Source organism: Cervus elaphus, chromosome 19 (assembly GCF_910594005.1).
Source record: "Cervus elaphus chromosome 19, mCerEla1.1, whole genome shotgun sequence".
NCBI classification, from domain to species: Eukaryota; Metazoa; Chordata; class Mammalia; order Artiodactyla; family Cervidae; genus Cervus; species Cervus elaphus.
Window position 1 is genome coordinate 46,983,106 of NC_057833.1, and position 14,832 is coordinate 46,997,937.

General features: G+C 35.5%; 1 protein-coding gene and 1 non-coding gene across 12 annotated transcripts in view; one reads left to right on the forward strand and one right to left on the reverse strand.

Moving 5' to 3' along the window:
- Positions 1–14,832, forward strand: part of DLG1 (discs large MAGUK scaffold protein 1) — a 261,867-nt gene that overhangs the window by 36,811 nt on the left and 210,224 nt on the right. The window lies entirely within an intron of this gene.
- On the reverse strand, positions 5,200–5,303 carry LOC122676223. The gene has a single exon (XR_006335505.1). It is a non-coding gene; the product is annotated as a U6 spliceosomal RNA (small nuclear RNA).

Genomic DNA, 14,832 nt, shown 5'->3' on the forward strand with positions numbered 1-14,832 from the left:
GAGCATGTTCTTGCATGCTCACAGTTTTCCCAAATTCATTTTGAATTTTCACTGCCTCAGAACTAGAATCAGCCAGAATAGTGACTTCTGTTTCTCTGTTCCATCTGAATGCCTTTTCTTTGCGGTATTATTTTTGGTATGTAAGAGTAAAGAGTCAGGTGACAGAGCCTTTTCTTTAGTCTTTTGCATCGAAATTAGTAAAATAAAATTTGAGAAACATTACTGGTTTAAACATATTATAGTATTAATTTTTAAACTGGTACATTGTGTTCTTTCTTCCTTTCTTAAAAAAAATGTTCACATGTTCCATAGGAAAGGATTATAAAAACCTGGTTTTCAAGTTACATAGTTTTAAAGGGCACCTTCACATGCATTATTATATTTTGAGATATTACAGGATTATGGATTCTTGCTTACTAGTAATCTCCTAATATATATGAGTTAAGTCAGATTTTGGTCTTTAGTACTTAGAGCTGATACTTGCTTTAAAATTCAGCAAACTGTAATTCAGGGATGTTGTGACTGCCTAAACTTACGTTATTATCATTTGGGAAAACTGAGATTAGAACTTAGAATTTCAGACTTTAAGGCAGATATTTTTCTTTGACTTAATTTAATAAACTTGCTTAGTAATTGGATTTGTTACCTAGACAATGAAAATATGACACTATAGTTAATAAAATAAGAGAAAAATGAGTAATTTGAATTTACCAGCTGGGTTTAGAAAAGGCAGAAGAACGAAATTGCCATCATCCGTTGAATCATAGAAAAAGCAAGAGAATACAGAAAAACATCTGCTTCTGTTTCATTGACTACGTTAAAGCCTTTGACTGTGTGGATCACAACAAACTATGGAAAATTCGTAGAGATGGGAATACCAGACCACCTTCCCTGTCTCCTGCGAAACCTGTATGCAGGTCACGAAGCTCCAGTTAGAACTGGACATGGTACAACAGACTGATTCAAAGTTGGGAAAGTAGAATGGCAAGGCTGTATATTGTCACCCTGCTTATTTAACTTCTATGCAGAGTACTGCATGCAAAATGCCAGGCTCGATGAAGCACAAGCTGGAATCAAGATTGCCAGGAGAAATATCAATAATGCAGATGATACCACCCTTATGGTAGAAAGCGAAGAGGAACTAAAGAGCCTCTTGATGAAAGTGAAAGAGGAGAGTGAAAAAGCTGGCTTAAAGCTTAACATTCAGAAAACGAAGATCATGGCATCAGGTCCCATCACTTCATAGCAAATAGAAGGGGAAACAGTGGAAAGAGTGACAGACCTTATTTTCTTGGGCTCCAAAATCACTGCAGTTGGTGACTGCAGCCATGAAATTAAAAGACACTTGCTCCTTTGAAAAAAAGCTATGACAAACCTAGACAGCGTTTTTAAAAGCAGAGACATTACTTTGCCAGCAAAGGTTTGTCTAATCAAAGCTATGGTTTTTTCAGTAGTCATGTATGGATGTGAGAGTTGGTCCAGAAAGAAGGCTGAGCGTTGAAGAATTGATGCTTTTGAACTGTGGTGTTGAGAAGACTCTTGAGAAGTCCCTTGAACTGCAAGGAGATCCAACCAGTCCATCCTAAAGGAAATCAGTCCTGAATATTCATTGGAAGGACTGATGCTGAATCTGAAACTGAAATACTTTTGCCACCTGATGCAAAGAACAGATTCATTAGAAAAGACCCTGATGCTGGGCAACATTGAAGACAGGAGGAGAAGGGGACAACAGAGGATGAGATGGTTGGATGGCATCACCGATTCGATGGAGATGAGTTTGAGTAGGTTCCAGGAGTTGGTGATGGACAGGGAAGCCTGGCATGCTGTAGTCTAGGGTCTCAAAGAGTCCAACATGACTGATCGACTGAACTGAACTGATGCTGAAGCTGAAACTCCAATACTTCGGCCACCTGATGCGAAGAGCTGACTCGTTGGAAAAAACCCTGATACTGGGAAAGACTGAGGGCAGGAGGAGAAGGGGATGACAGAGGATGAGATGGTTGGATGACATCACCGACTCAATGGACATAGTTTGAGCAAACTCTGGGAGATGGTGAAGGACAAGGCGTGCTGTAGTCTTTGGGGTCACAAAGAGTCAGACACAACTGAGTGACTGAACAACAAAAGTAATTTTAATAGAGAACAGGCTAGTTTGTAGAAAACACATAGGATGTAGTTAACATAGGAATGGCAACACACTCCAGTATTCTTTCCTGGAGAATTCCATGGACAGAGGAGCCTGGCGGGCTGTAGTCCATGGGATCGCAGAGTCGGACATGACTCAATGATGACTGACACTTTCACTTGTCACTTTTAACATAGGGAAGTGAAATTACTCTCTGTAGCAGTGGCTTCTGAAAATGGTTTGGTATGTATATTCCAATTGGAATGTCTGCACTTTATCCATCTTACATGACCCAACTCAGAAACTGTCCATGTGAGATCTTTACTCATCTTTTCTCTGAGACAAATCCCTTCTGAATGCCGGTAGCACTTTGTAGTTTTCTTACAGGACTTATATTTTACTGTTATTTTGGACTCTTTTCCAATTTCTCTTTTAAAAATTTTTATTCTTTTGAAAAAGTGTACATCTACAGGAAAATTACAAGAATAGTGAAGTTGTCATTTTGTCACATTTGCTTGTTTCCTGTACCTATGTACACACACTTTTAAAATTTATTCTTGCTCACCCATTTGAGAGCAAATTGCAGGCATGATCTTTAGCCTTAAATACTTGAGCACAGTTCTCCAGTGAAAAAGGAATTTATTTTATATGACTTTCCCTATAAACATCTAGTATACAATTAGCAGACTGAAAAAATTTAAGTTGATACAATGGTAGTATGTCCAATAGTGCTATTGTCAGTCCATATTCAAATTCAGTACGTATCTTTGGTACCATCTATCCTGTAACTCTCAATCCCTAACGCAGACCTTCATTTCAGTTCTTTCTTTGGTAAGTTCTTACTTTGTTGAGAACTTTGGTAAGAACAACTTTGGAAGACAGCTGACCAAACTTTATAGCACAGCTTCATAATTTTTTCACATTTTTTAATTCCTGCCTTCAGAGTAATTGATAATCGTTTGTATTGGTGCTCAGCTTGTCTTCCTCTGTCTTTCATCAGTGTCCTCAAGGTTTTTATCCTTCTTCCTAATATTCTATTTTTCTAGCACAATGTCTCTCTCTCTCTCAGTACATCCCAGAGACCCTAGTTTGAACTCCCTCTCTCTGCCACCAGATTTACAGTGCTGTCTCATTTAATTCCAGTTTTTAAGTGGTGTGAGTGTATAAAACTTGAAATAATGCACAATCATTAGAGACCCTGTAGTTTAAAAGTTTCATCAGGACCAAAGCTGACAGGTGTGTGTACTCAGTGACTTGTGCATTATATGTTTCTGCAAGTGATTTTGATGACCACTATGCTGTTATTTTATATTCACTGTTACGTAATTTTTATATTTTTATGTTTATATCTATGACAATCTTATTTCAGTGTTTAAGTGGTAGATGCTAGTTCTAGAACTGAAGGATATACCACTAAAATAATAACTTTGAAATGGAAGTGAAATATAATGAAATGCTATGAGAGAAGTGGAACAACTGCCATATTATGCCAAGCTGTTAATCTAGGAGAAAACTTGGCAAAATATTATAGTTACTAAGAAAATAAAAATCTGTTAAAGCTTAAGTGTACCACAATAGTTACAGATTCATGCTCTGCAAGAAGGCATCCCCAGTTAGTTTTAAATTATGAGTTTTGATTATGAGACATTTTCAGTAACTCATTTAAATAATTTTATTTGTTATCCATATCTGCATCTGTTACCATCTTCAGTATTAGAGCATTACTATCACCTCATATACTCTTAAACAAGCTCCCCCTTGTGTTTCTCCAAATGTGAAAAATGGGGGGATTTTGAGTTGGAATAAAATGCATATATAATTTTTCCCAGTAAAGTGTATGGATATTTAAAATAACCCTCCCCATTTGTTTGGATTACCAAAGTAATGCATGCTCACTGCAGAAATTTCCAACTTTATAGAAATATGTTTTCAGTTATGTGAAAGTCATTGTCTCAGATAAATATTGAAAGCGCCTGTTGTACTCTTGATACTTTTATCTTTTGGAATCTCATTCTCCTCATGTAATATCTATAACCTTTTCCTCTCTTGGACCTTTGTTTCATTCTTCCCTTTACCCTATAAATACGTTCAAAGATTCCGTTAAAAGAAAACAGATAAATAGGAAAAGTTCTTCTCAGTAGGACCCTATAGTATTCCTTCTCTTCCTAGTTAAGTTTCTTGAAAAAAAGTAGTTTATATTTTTCCTTTCTTTCCTTCTCATTCCCAATATTCTGTACTGTGGCTTCTTTTTAAAAAAAAAAATTATTTTTTTTTTTTTAAATTTTTATTTTTTTTTTCCAGTGGGTTTTGTCATACATTGATATGAATCAGCCATGGATTTACATGTATTCCCAATCCCGATCCCCCCTCCCACCTCCCTCTCCACCCGATTCCTCTGGGTCTTCCCAGTGCACCAGGCCGGAGCACTTGTCTCATGCATCCCACCTGGGCTGGTGATCTGTTTCACCATAGATAGTATACATGCTGTTCTTTTGAAATATCCCACCCTCACATTCTCCCACAAAGTTCAAAAGTCTGTTCTGTATTTCTGTGTCTCTTTTTCTGTTTTGCATATAGGGTTATCGTTACCACCTTTCTAAATTCCATATATATGTGTTAGTATGCTGTAATGTTCTTTATCTTTCTGGCTTACTTCACTCTGTATAATGGGCTCCAGCTTCATCCATCTCATTAGGACTGGTTCAAATGAATTCTTTTTAATGGCTGAGTAATATTCCATGGTGTATATGTACCACAGCTTCCTTATCCATTCATCTGCTGATGGGCATCTAGGTTGCTTCCATGTCCTGGCTATTATAAACAGTGCTGCGATGAACATTGGGGTGCACGTGTCTCTTTCAGATCTGGTTTCCTCAGTGTGTATGCCCAGAAGTGGGATTGCTGGGTCATATGGCAGTTCTATTTCCAGTTTTTTAAGAAATCTCCACACTGTTTTCCATAGTGGCTGTACTAGTTTGCATTCCCATAAAAAAAAATTATTTTTAATTGAAGGATAATTGCTTTACAATATTGTGTTGACTTCTGCCATACATCAACGAATCACCCATAGGTATAAAAATATGGACGGCTTCACGAAGCATGTCATACTTGTTCAGGGACCATACTAATCTTCTGTGTATGGTTCCAATTTTAGTATATGTGCTGCTGAAGCCAGCACTGTAACCTGGCTTGTGATTCCTCTCTTCCACAGGAATTGCTATCTCTTTTTCAGTTATTAACTAAAAAAAAAACAAAACTCTGATTACAAAGATAATTCAGGTATATCTTAAAACGTACATGTACATAGAGGTGTACATTGTTGAAAGTCAGTGCTTTTTAAAATATTCTTTTATTGAGACAACCACTTTTAACCATTTGATATATATTTATTCAACTAATTCTGTATGTTAATGAGTATATTTAGCTCTTATATATATTTAAAATGAGAACTGTATATCATTCTGTAAAAATTTTCTTCTATGTCTGTGTTTAGATCTGTTGCATTACATTATAAATATAGGGCAGATTGCTTAACTGTTTTTAGTTTCATCATCTATAAAGTGGAGATGAAAACAGAACTCCCTTCCTGTGATGCTTTTATGTATAAGGTGGGATGGTGGTGGTGCAGGCAAGCTCAGTCATGTCTGACTCTTTGCGACCCTGTGTACTATAGCCCGCCAGGCTCCTCTGTCCACGGAATTTTCCAGGCAAGGACACTGGAGTGGGTTGCCATTTCCTACTACAGGGGATCTCGATCCACGGGTCTAACCCACCGCTCTGTCATTTCCTGCATTGGAAGGTGGATTCTTTACCATTACCACCATCTGTAAGAGAGTGTGTGAGGTGGAGTAATTTATGTAAAACTTAAATCAGAGTCTGACATAAAATGAAGTGCTCAGTAAATGGTAGATTTATAAAATAATCTTACTGTTTTTATTAAAATGTTGCATACTCAGTACTTTATCAGTGTAGCAAAGGACAAAGAACAAAACCCCTCTTCAGTGTCACCAGCCCTTTGCTCATGCTCAGTCACTGAGTTGTGTCTAACTCTCTGTGATCCCATGGACTGTAACCCGCCAGTCTCCTCTGTCTATGAGATTTTCCCAGTAAGAATTGGAGTGGTTGCCATTTCCTTCTGCCGGGGATCTTCCTGATCCTGAAATTGAAACCACGTCTCCTGCATTGGCAGGTGGATTTTTTACCTTCCCTGATTTCTTTTGGTGGTGTTTGCTACAATCTGTTTTTGATAATTTTTTGTCTTCTTGGCAACTGTCTTGTTGATTATCTTCTTTTTGTGTGTTACTAGAAAAAAAGGATTATAGTTACACAGATATCTGAAGAGACTATTTTGAATCTCCATGTACCTGTTATCTAGGGATTTCCATGATGGCTCAGCAGGTAAAGAATCCGCCTGCAATGCAGGAGACACAGGTTCAATCCTTAGTTTGGAAAGATCCCCTGGTGGAGGAAAATGGCAACCCACTCCAGTGTTCTTGCCTGAAAATTCCCATGGACAGAGGAACCTGGCAGGCTACAGTCAGTGGGGTCCCAAAGAGTAGCACACGACTGGGCAGCTGACACATGCATGCATGGACCTGTTACCTGGCTTAAGAAAAGGAAGTGTTATATAGTTGACGAGCTTCTATTTTCCATCCTGATTACCTTCTCTGCCTCATCCTCCGGAATGAATCACTGTCCTGAGTTTGGTGCTTGTCATTCCTTTACACTTTCTGTTGTACAGTTTTCTTCACGTCTTTGGGATTTGTGGAGTTTCTTGGATCTGTGTTTGTAGTTTTTGCCAAATATGGAAAGTTTTTATCCATTATTTCAATAATATTTTTTTCTGTTACCCTCTCTTTTTTTTTTTAGGGACTGTATAAACAGATGTTTATTGGGTTGATTGAATTTGTCCCATAGCTCATTGATGTGATTAATTTTTTTTAGTCTTCTTTCCTCTATGTGTTGTATTTTGGACAGTTTCTGGTACGTTTTCACTTCATTAATTTTCTGAAGTGTTAATCTCATTTAATCAATTTTTTTAAGGCATTTGAATTTTTATCTCTAGAAGTTTAATTTGGTTCCTTTTTTATTTTCCATGTCTCATTAAGATGTTCATGCATGTGCTTGCTTTGGCAGCACATATACTAAGATGTTCATGCTTTCCTCTGTATTCATGAATATATGGGATAGGTTTATAATAATTTTAAAATATCCTTGAGTGCTAATTCTGTCATTTGTCATTTTGGGTTTTTATTTGTTTTTATTGAAGTAGAGTTGATTTATGATATTGTGTTTCAGGTGTACAGCATAGTGATTCTTTTTTCCTTTTGCAGATTATACTTTATTATAGGTTATTATAAGATATTGGGTATGCTTTCCTGTGCTGTACAGATAAATCCTTGTTGCTTATCTGTTTTATGTTTAGTAGCTTGTATCTGTTAATCCCATATCCCTAATTTGTTTGTCCCTCTCCCCTTCCACACTCCCTTTTGGAAACCATAAATTTGTTTTCGGTGTCTGTTAGTCTTGTTTCTGCAGGTCTGGGTTCTTTTTGTTGATTGCCTCTTCTCCTCTCCGGGTTATATTTACCTCTTCTTTGTATACCTGAAAATTTTTTAAATTATATTTGGCAGATGTTATAAATTTTACCTTTTCAGGTCCTCAGTATTTTTGTGTTCCCTTAAATATTCTTGAGATTTGTTTTGGAGTACAGTTAAATTACTTGGAAAGAGTTTGCTCCTTTTGAAACTTGCTTTCAGTCTTTTTTTAGTGGGACCAAGCAGCCTTCAGTATAGGGTTAATTTTGTCCCAGTACTCTTCTGGGTACTCCACCCAGAGCCTGTATATTATGAGTTTTTCAATTCTTCTCAGCCCTGTATGAGTTCTGGGATTATTCCACCTAGGGTTCTTTCCTCAGCCTCAAGTTTCCTTATATATATGACTAATGGATGTAATAAAGACTCAAGAAGAACTCTGCAGATCTGTGGATCTCATGCTATGCACCTCTCCTCTCTGGTACTCTTATTTGTGAATTTTAGACACCTTGACCTTCCTTAATTCTCGCTCATCTAAGTGAGAATTCTCCTCATCTAAGATTGTGGGACTTTGTTTAGTTTCCTCATCCTTCTGCTGCAGTGTGAAAACTTTTTCCAGGCAGTTTCTAGGCATTTATGGGACTTTGTTCAGGATCTGAAAATCATTATTCCTTATTTGTCCTCTTTTTTAGTTGTTTGAAGGTAGGAGAGTTAAACTGTTCCCTATTATTCTATTATGGTTGGAAACAATTGCCTGTATAGACAGCCATTGATATTCTAAAATACTGTTAAATATCTTATGTGCCTGAATATTAGGTGAGGTGTTGCCATCCCAAAGGCTTGTATTTGAAACCTCTAAAGTTGCTCATATTACAAAGTAATTTATAAATTATCAATATTTTTCACAGCAAAATATTTAAATATGACTATTTAAGAAGAATATATTGACTTGAAATGTCCTTAATCAGTGTCAGTTTGGATGTTTATAAAAGATGCAGTGAGTGTAGAACTTAACACAGATTAAATAATCATTCCTGAGTATGACCTTAAAAACTGCGGGTATTGGATAGTATATGTAAGCTTTTTTTGAAAATTAAAAGGTATACTAAAGAGTAATATAGTAAGTGGTTATATTACAGAAGTTATAATATATACTGAGAAAACAAATAGGAAAAATTTGTTAGTATAATATATGCTGAGAAATAGGGAAAATCAGTTAGTACCTATGTGAATAGGTACTAACAGTGATTTGAGATATGTAAGGTGATATATTAATACATGGATTAAAAGTGCTGTATCTAAACAACTTAGATGGAAATGAAATTGAGCAAAATGAAGAATTAATTTAAAAAGTGGTTGTAGTTATAATCATGACCCTAACATTTAAGGTGAATGTGAAGTTCACCTGAATGTGCCCAAAATTGTTTTCTGAATGTGAGTAGAATAAAACAGTATTTTAGATATATTTTTAATAATATGTTGTTAAATATTTATATGTTAATTGAGTCAGTTTGAAGTTTCATCTGTATTTGCCTAAGAATATGACTACTTAAAGTTACATAGTTTCAGTTCTGTTAACGGACTGAAGCACTTTTTCTGACTCTTGATACAGTGATTTTCAATCTCCACTGTTAGGAGGTCTGCCAAACTTAGGAATACCTTCTCTCTCTAGAGTATACTAATAGATAATAAGAATTACACAGAACACTAAGGGAGAAACTAGCTAAAGGATTTCACAAAGCTCTTTATTTTCCCTCACAGAAAGAAAGAAAGTTTAGTTGCTCACTCGTGTCTGACTCTTTGCGACCCCATGGACTGTAACCTACCAGGCTCCTCTGTCCATGGGATTTTCCAGGCAAGAGTACTGGAGTGGGTTGCCATTTTCTTCTCCAGGGGATCTTCCCGACCCAGGGATCGGACCCGGGTCTCCACATCGTAGGCAGCTGCTTTACTGTCTGTAGCGCTTAGTAGTTAGATATTACCTATGATGTTTTCAGTGTTCTTTCTAAGATGGTAAACTTCGTTTAAGGAATCATGACCCATGAGTGGGCTTTGCTTTTTTGTCTTGAGAGCAAACGATTGTTGGGGTGTGTGGGAAAAAGCGGGTACTCTCAGTCTCTAACTGAGCAGGTAATTCCCAAGATAGCTGTTCTACTGGAGGAAAGATGAAATTTACTTCTGCCTACCCTTCAAGCTTTATAGTTGCATGTGCATATATATAGATATATAGCTGTAACTGGCTTGTACTGAGCACTTACAAAGATTGGCATTATTTTAAGTGCTGTGTGTTAATCCTTAAAACAGTCCCATTAGACTGTGTTCAAGATAAAATCCCATTGGATCTGTCTTAGGTGTATTAGACTTGAAACAAAAGGCTGTCAACTAATAGCCAATCAATAATAGTAATAACAATAATGATGTGATAGGTACTAAGTGACATACATGTGTTAACTCTTTTGCATAATCCTTTATAATGAAACTTGGTTTAGTGTGAAAGTTGCTGATGCAGCCCATGACATAAAAAGCAAATGGAAACAGTTGACTTGTTTGAATTTGAGGCAATTTATAATATCTGTAGATGATGAGGAAACCTTGTGGACAGAAATTGCAGGTAATACTCTTCATTGTTACACATTTTGACAGGGGAGTGTGACTGCAAGCTTAGGAAACTCAAATCCAGTTGCAGCGCTATGCGGTGTTCCCTGTCAGCCTGTCTAGCTCTGTTTTCAATGAATTTGAGGACAGGACATGAATTCACAAAGTTAGGCTACTTCTGGGTTAAAAACGAAGTCTTCTTGAGGAGTTTGAAATGGTACTTAGTTACAATTATCTTTTTGTGGTGGTGGCTTTTTTTTTAAGGGATTAAGTGAAATAGATTTAGTGGGACACTAAAGTTAATATCTGACTACCTAGGTAAATGTTAGTATTACTATTTTTTCTTAAAGGGAAAAGAAGTAAGTTTTAGAGATAATATTTTAAATTATTGCATGTTGTTCTTCTTTCCCCCCTTCTCAAAAATACCACATGGAATATTCCATTCATTACTGCCTGAGAAAGTCATTACTTTGCAAGCTGCAGTTGCTGAAATGGTTTAGTGGAAGAAATGTTTGCTTACAATTTTTTTTTTTACTTTTTAGTGATTTTTTTTTTTTTTCTTTTCGAATATCCAAACAGTAGCAAACAAGGAGAAGGAATTTTAAATTTATATCGGGGAAACCTCTTTGTGGAACATTTCATCAGATGACTCCCTGTCAACCTCATATATTTAAAAGAGGGATTAATGAAATAGCATCTGAAGCAGCAGTGATCTCTTGTGGAATAAACCCTGACGACTTCCACAGTGTTTTGTGGGATAATTTCAAGTTCTTCAAATATAGATTACATAAAGAAGATTGTAGGGCACGTGACACATTCTGGTTTCCTGTATTTCAGGTAGTAGAAAAATTGCTACCTCTAAGAATGGATCCTGGAGAGATCTTGTCACAGTTATAACTTTTCATCAGTGGTTTTATTTCACAACTTTATTTTTATTTTTTATTCATATAGGAAACTTATAGCTTGCAATAAACTGCTTTATGTATTAAGTATTGTAATGGTAGAGTAATGGATTGCCTGTGCATTGTAACCACAAAGGTAAGATACAGTATGCTTTCTATGTTTGTTAGTGACAGACCGTGAGAGACTTTTTTGTTTATAATATATTTAAAAAATAAAGTATAGCCATTGTTATATATTTGAAATTTGAATCCATTTGATGCTTAGTTTATTTCCTTTAGGAAAGGTAATATTCTGAAGTGTGTTTCAGATAGCTAAAAGTAGTTTATTAAATGGATATTTTTTCCCTGTGGTTTATAGGAAGGCTTTCTCCCAACAGCAAAGGTTTATAGGGCCCTAATTATATCTTCTAAATATATTCTCAAAGTTTTCCCCTCTACTTTTTTTTCTGTCCCCATATGTCGTAGTGGTTGAAAATATAACTCATTTGAGAACATTTTCTGGACTCTCTCCTTTATTTATTGCAAATATAGTACATTTTTTTTAAAGGAGAATAGTAAAGTTCTGATTGTGTTGCCTTTGGAAAGATGTTGATTGGATTTAAAATGATTACACTTGTTCAAGAACTCCTTAAAGTTATTTGTTTCAAAGTCTGTTTTTCTCATTTATCCTCAAAGTGCAACATACTTCACTTAAGTTCTAAGTTTGGTTTCTTTTATTTCTGAGCACCAGTTTGTGGACATTGTGTGACTGTGTAAGATTCAAGATGCTTACATTTGAAATTTATACATTGGCTTTTAAAATATGGAATAATTTATTTTGGGGGGGTTTCTATAAACTTATGATGCCACAGTGACTGTTAGACAAAAATTGTTGAGATTTTTAAATTACATTCAATAATAAAAGAATCAGTAAATTTGTGAAATCTGCAAAGTCTGTTCTTATATAGTGAATTATTTTTTGCAACAAGAGGAAAAGCAAGAAAACTGATAGAGATTAGTTTTGTTTGCTTGTTCAAAGTTATAGTCAAACAATAAGAGTTTTGGTCAGATACTAACATGCCTATTGTCTGCTCCCATTCTGTTTATGTCTTCCATGTAAAACTGTCTTATCAAACTGTTCTTAAAGAATGTTTAAAGGGCAGTAAGCCTGGGACACAGGTTTAGTCTAGTTTGTTTTTTTTTTTAATATATAAGTTCTTTTCATGATGGTCTGTGGTTGATTCTCTCTGTGATTTACCTTTTATCATTTCATTCACTTTAGCTTTTATTTCTAATACTATAGAATATTTTTATTAATACAGAATAATATTATAGAATATCTAATATTTCTAATAGTTTATTTCTAATATTATAGGTTATTTAAAATGGTCTATCTTCTCCCTGCCCTATCTTTCTTGATAGAGTTTTAAAATTTATATTTGATCCTGTTTAAGCAAAAGAGAGCTACCATTTAAAAAAAATTGTATGGAATCAATACATAAAAGTTTTAATAAGTTTTTATTATGTAACTGTTAAAACAAAAATAGAAAAGATGTAGGATGGAAATTAGGAAGCCTAAAACATATTTGTAGTTACTTTTGAAAGAGCTAAATTAAAATGATTTCTTCTATTATTAGAAATAAAACTCTTTGAACGTATTTAACCAATAGCAGCAGCAGGAAGAGCAAAAATCTTGATTTTCTTTTCAGCCGAAGTGCTGCAGTGTTTCTTTCCCCCTTGAGTCTTTCCTTGCTTTTCTGATCTTTAAAGATCTTTATGTTTTTATATGTATTTTTAAGTCTATCAATATAGTTGATATAATTCTATCATGTTAATACTAAAACACCTTTTCAAGTGAATTTTTTTTCATCACCCGCCTCCCCTCTCTCCCACTTGTGTAGGCATGGTGAGCTAGGTAGGCATGTTGCATCACTGCTACCATGGATACCCTTAAGAACAGGCATGTGGGTTGAGCTAAAGCAATGGTGATTAGTTTTCTGGGCTTCCATCCTCCCCCTGGCCACCCCTCCCCCCCCCCACAATAACTATATGTTCTTCACAGTGAAGACTCTTATTTTAAAACCTTTGCAAATAGCTAGGTTGTGAGCTGTGACGAGTAAATCATCACTGTTACTGAACAGCCAAATTTTGGCCTCTATTTACAGTAGTATTAATGCCATTTACTAATTTAAGATAATCATAAATAGATGTAGTTGTTTCTCTGTTTAATACATTTTAAACACAAATGTAATGTTTGTTTTACCTCTTAATGGGAAATGAAAATGTGTTTCCTCTTCAATTTACATTTTTTAAAATATTATTCTGCATTTACATTTTTTGCATGGGAAAAGATCCTAGTGAGCATTTCTCTTGTGGCAGTATTTCTTTATTGTTAGTATACATACATAGATCTTTATGTAATTTAATCAGTTTGGATGAAATATTTTATTTTGTGCTTTTCAACATAATGTGTAAGAGATTTTTGTGTTTGTAAATCCTTGTGTTCTTAATTAGCTCTTTTGTAAATATATGTCAGTTGATGGAGAGTTAATAACGTTAGAAGGCCAGGAAGAGATGTGTAGTTTTGTCAGGCTCATTATCACAATGAGAAGATTAACTCAAAGCATTCAAGATCCAACAATAGTGATTTGGGAGTATTGTATACGATATGTTTTCTTTTGTTAGTGATAAGCACTGTGTATAAATGCAGCTGCAGCTAAGGGCATTCTTATTCTTCAGTACAGAGTTTTCCCAGCTGTCGATTAACTTCTGAGAAAGAGAATTGCTTAACTTTAATAATTTCTTGCAGTAGAATCCTGTCTTTCTCCATCTTTTGTTATACCTGTTTGTTGATCAAGTAGAAGAGTCTAGTCATCATAGAGTCATTTAGTGGAAGTGTAGGTGGCAGGAGAAAGACCTGTAAAGAAAAAAATGTTTCTTGAGTTCTTGATTAAGCTTTTTAGGAGGAAAGGAGTGTTCCTATCTTATTCTCTTACTCAATACAAGCTGTTATTATTGTTACTATTCAACTTGTTTGCCAAAACTTGGAGTCCATATTAAATTCCGTTAGGGCAGTATTTGAGGTCTTTGCTGTCTTGGAGAGTCTCTTCCAATTAAGGGATTGCCAAGACATATGTTTTAGGATTTGTGAACCAAGTTTTCAATATTTCTATTTACAGGTCTTTTTTTCTTCCCCTCAACTCTTGTGAGGTGATTTTCTTCTTTGAAATCTTCATGCATAGTAATTTCCTGTTTGCAAGTCCTTGTTTCTAAATCTTACTGTTGGTAAAGAATTTGCCTGCAGTGCAGGAGACCTGCGTTTGGTCCCTGGGTCAAGAAGATACCCTGGAGAGGGAAATGGCAACCCACTCCAGTATTATTGCCTGGAAAATGCCATGGACAGAGGAGCCTGGCAGGCTAAGTCCTTGGGGCCACAAGAGTCGGATGCAGCTTGGCGACTAAACCACCCAACCCTTCAGATTCCGTTTATAGATTATTTCTTGAGAGAAGCCTTCCTTGTGCCCACAATTAGTAAGTAAGGTTCTTTTACTTCTTTAAGTATTCTTTACTTTTCCTCTATACCATGCAGTATATCATGTATTTGTGTGATTCTTTATTAATGTGTGTTTTTTCACTGAACTATAAACTTTACAAAATAAGACTTTTATTCTTATGGTATTCCCGAGGCCTGACCAAG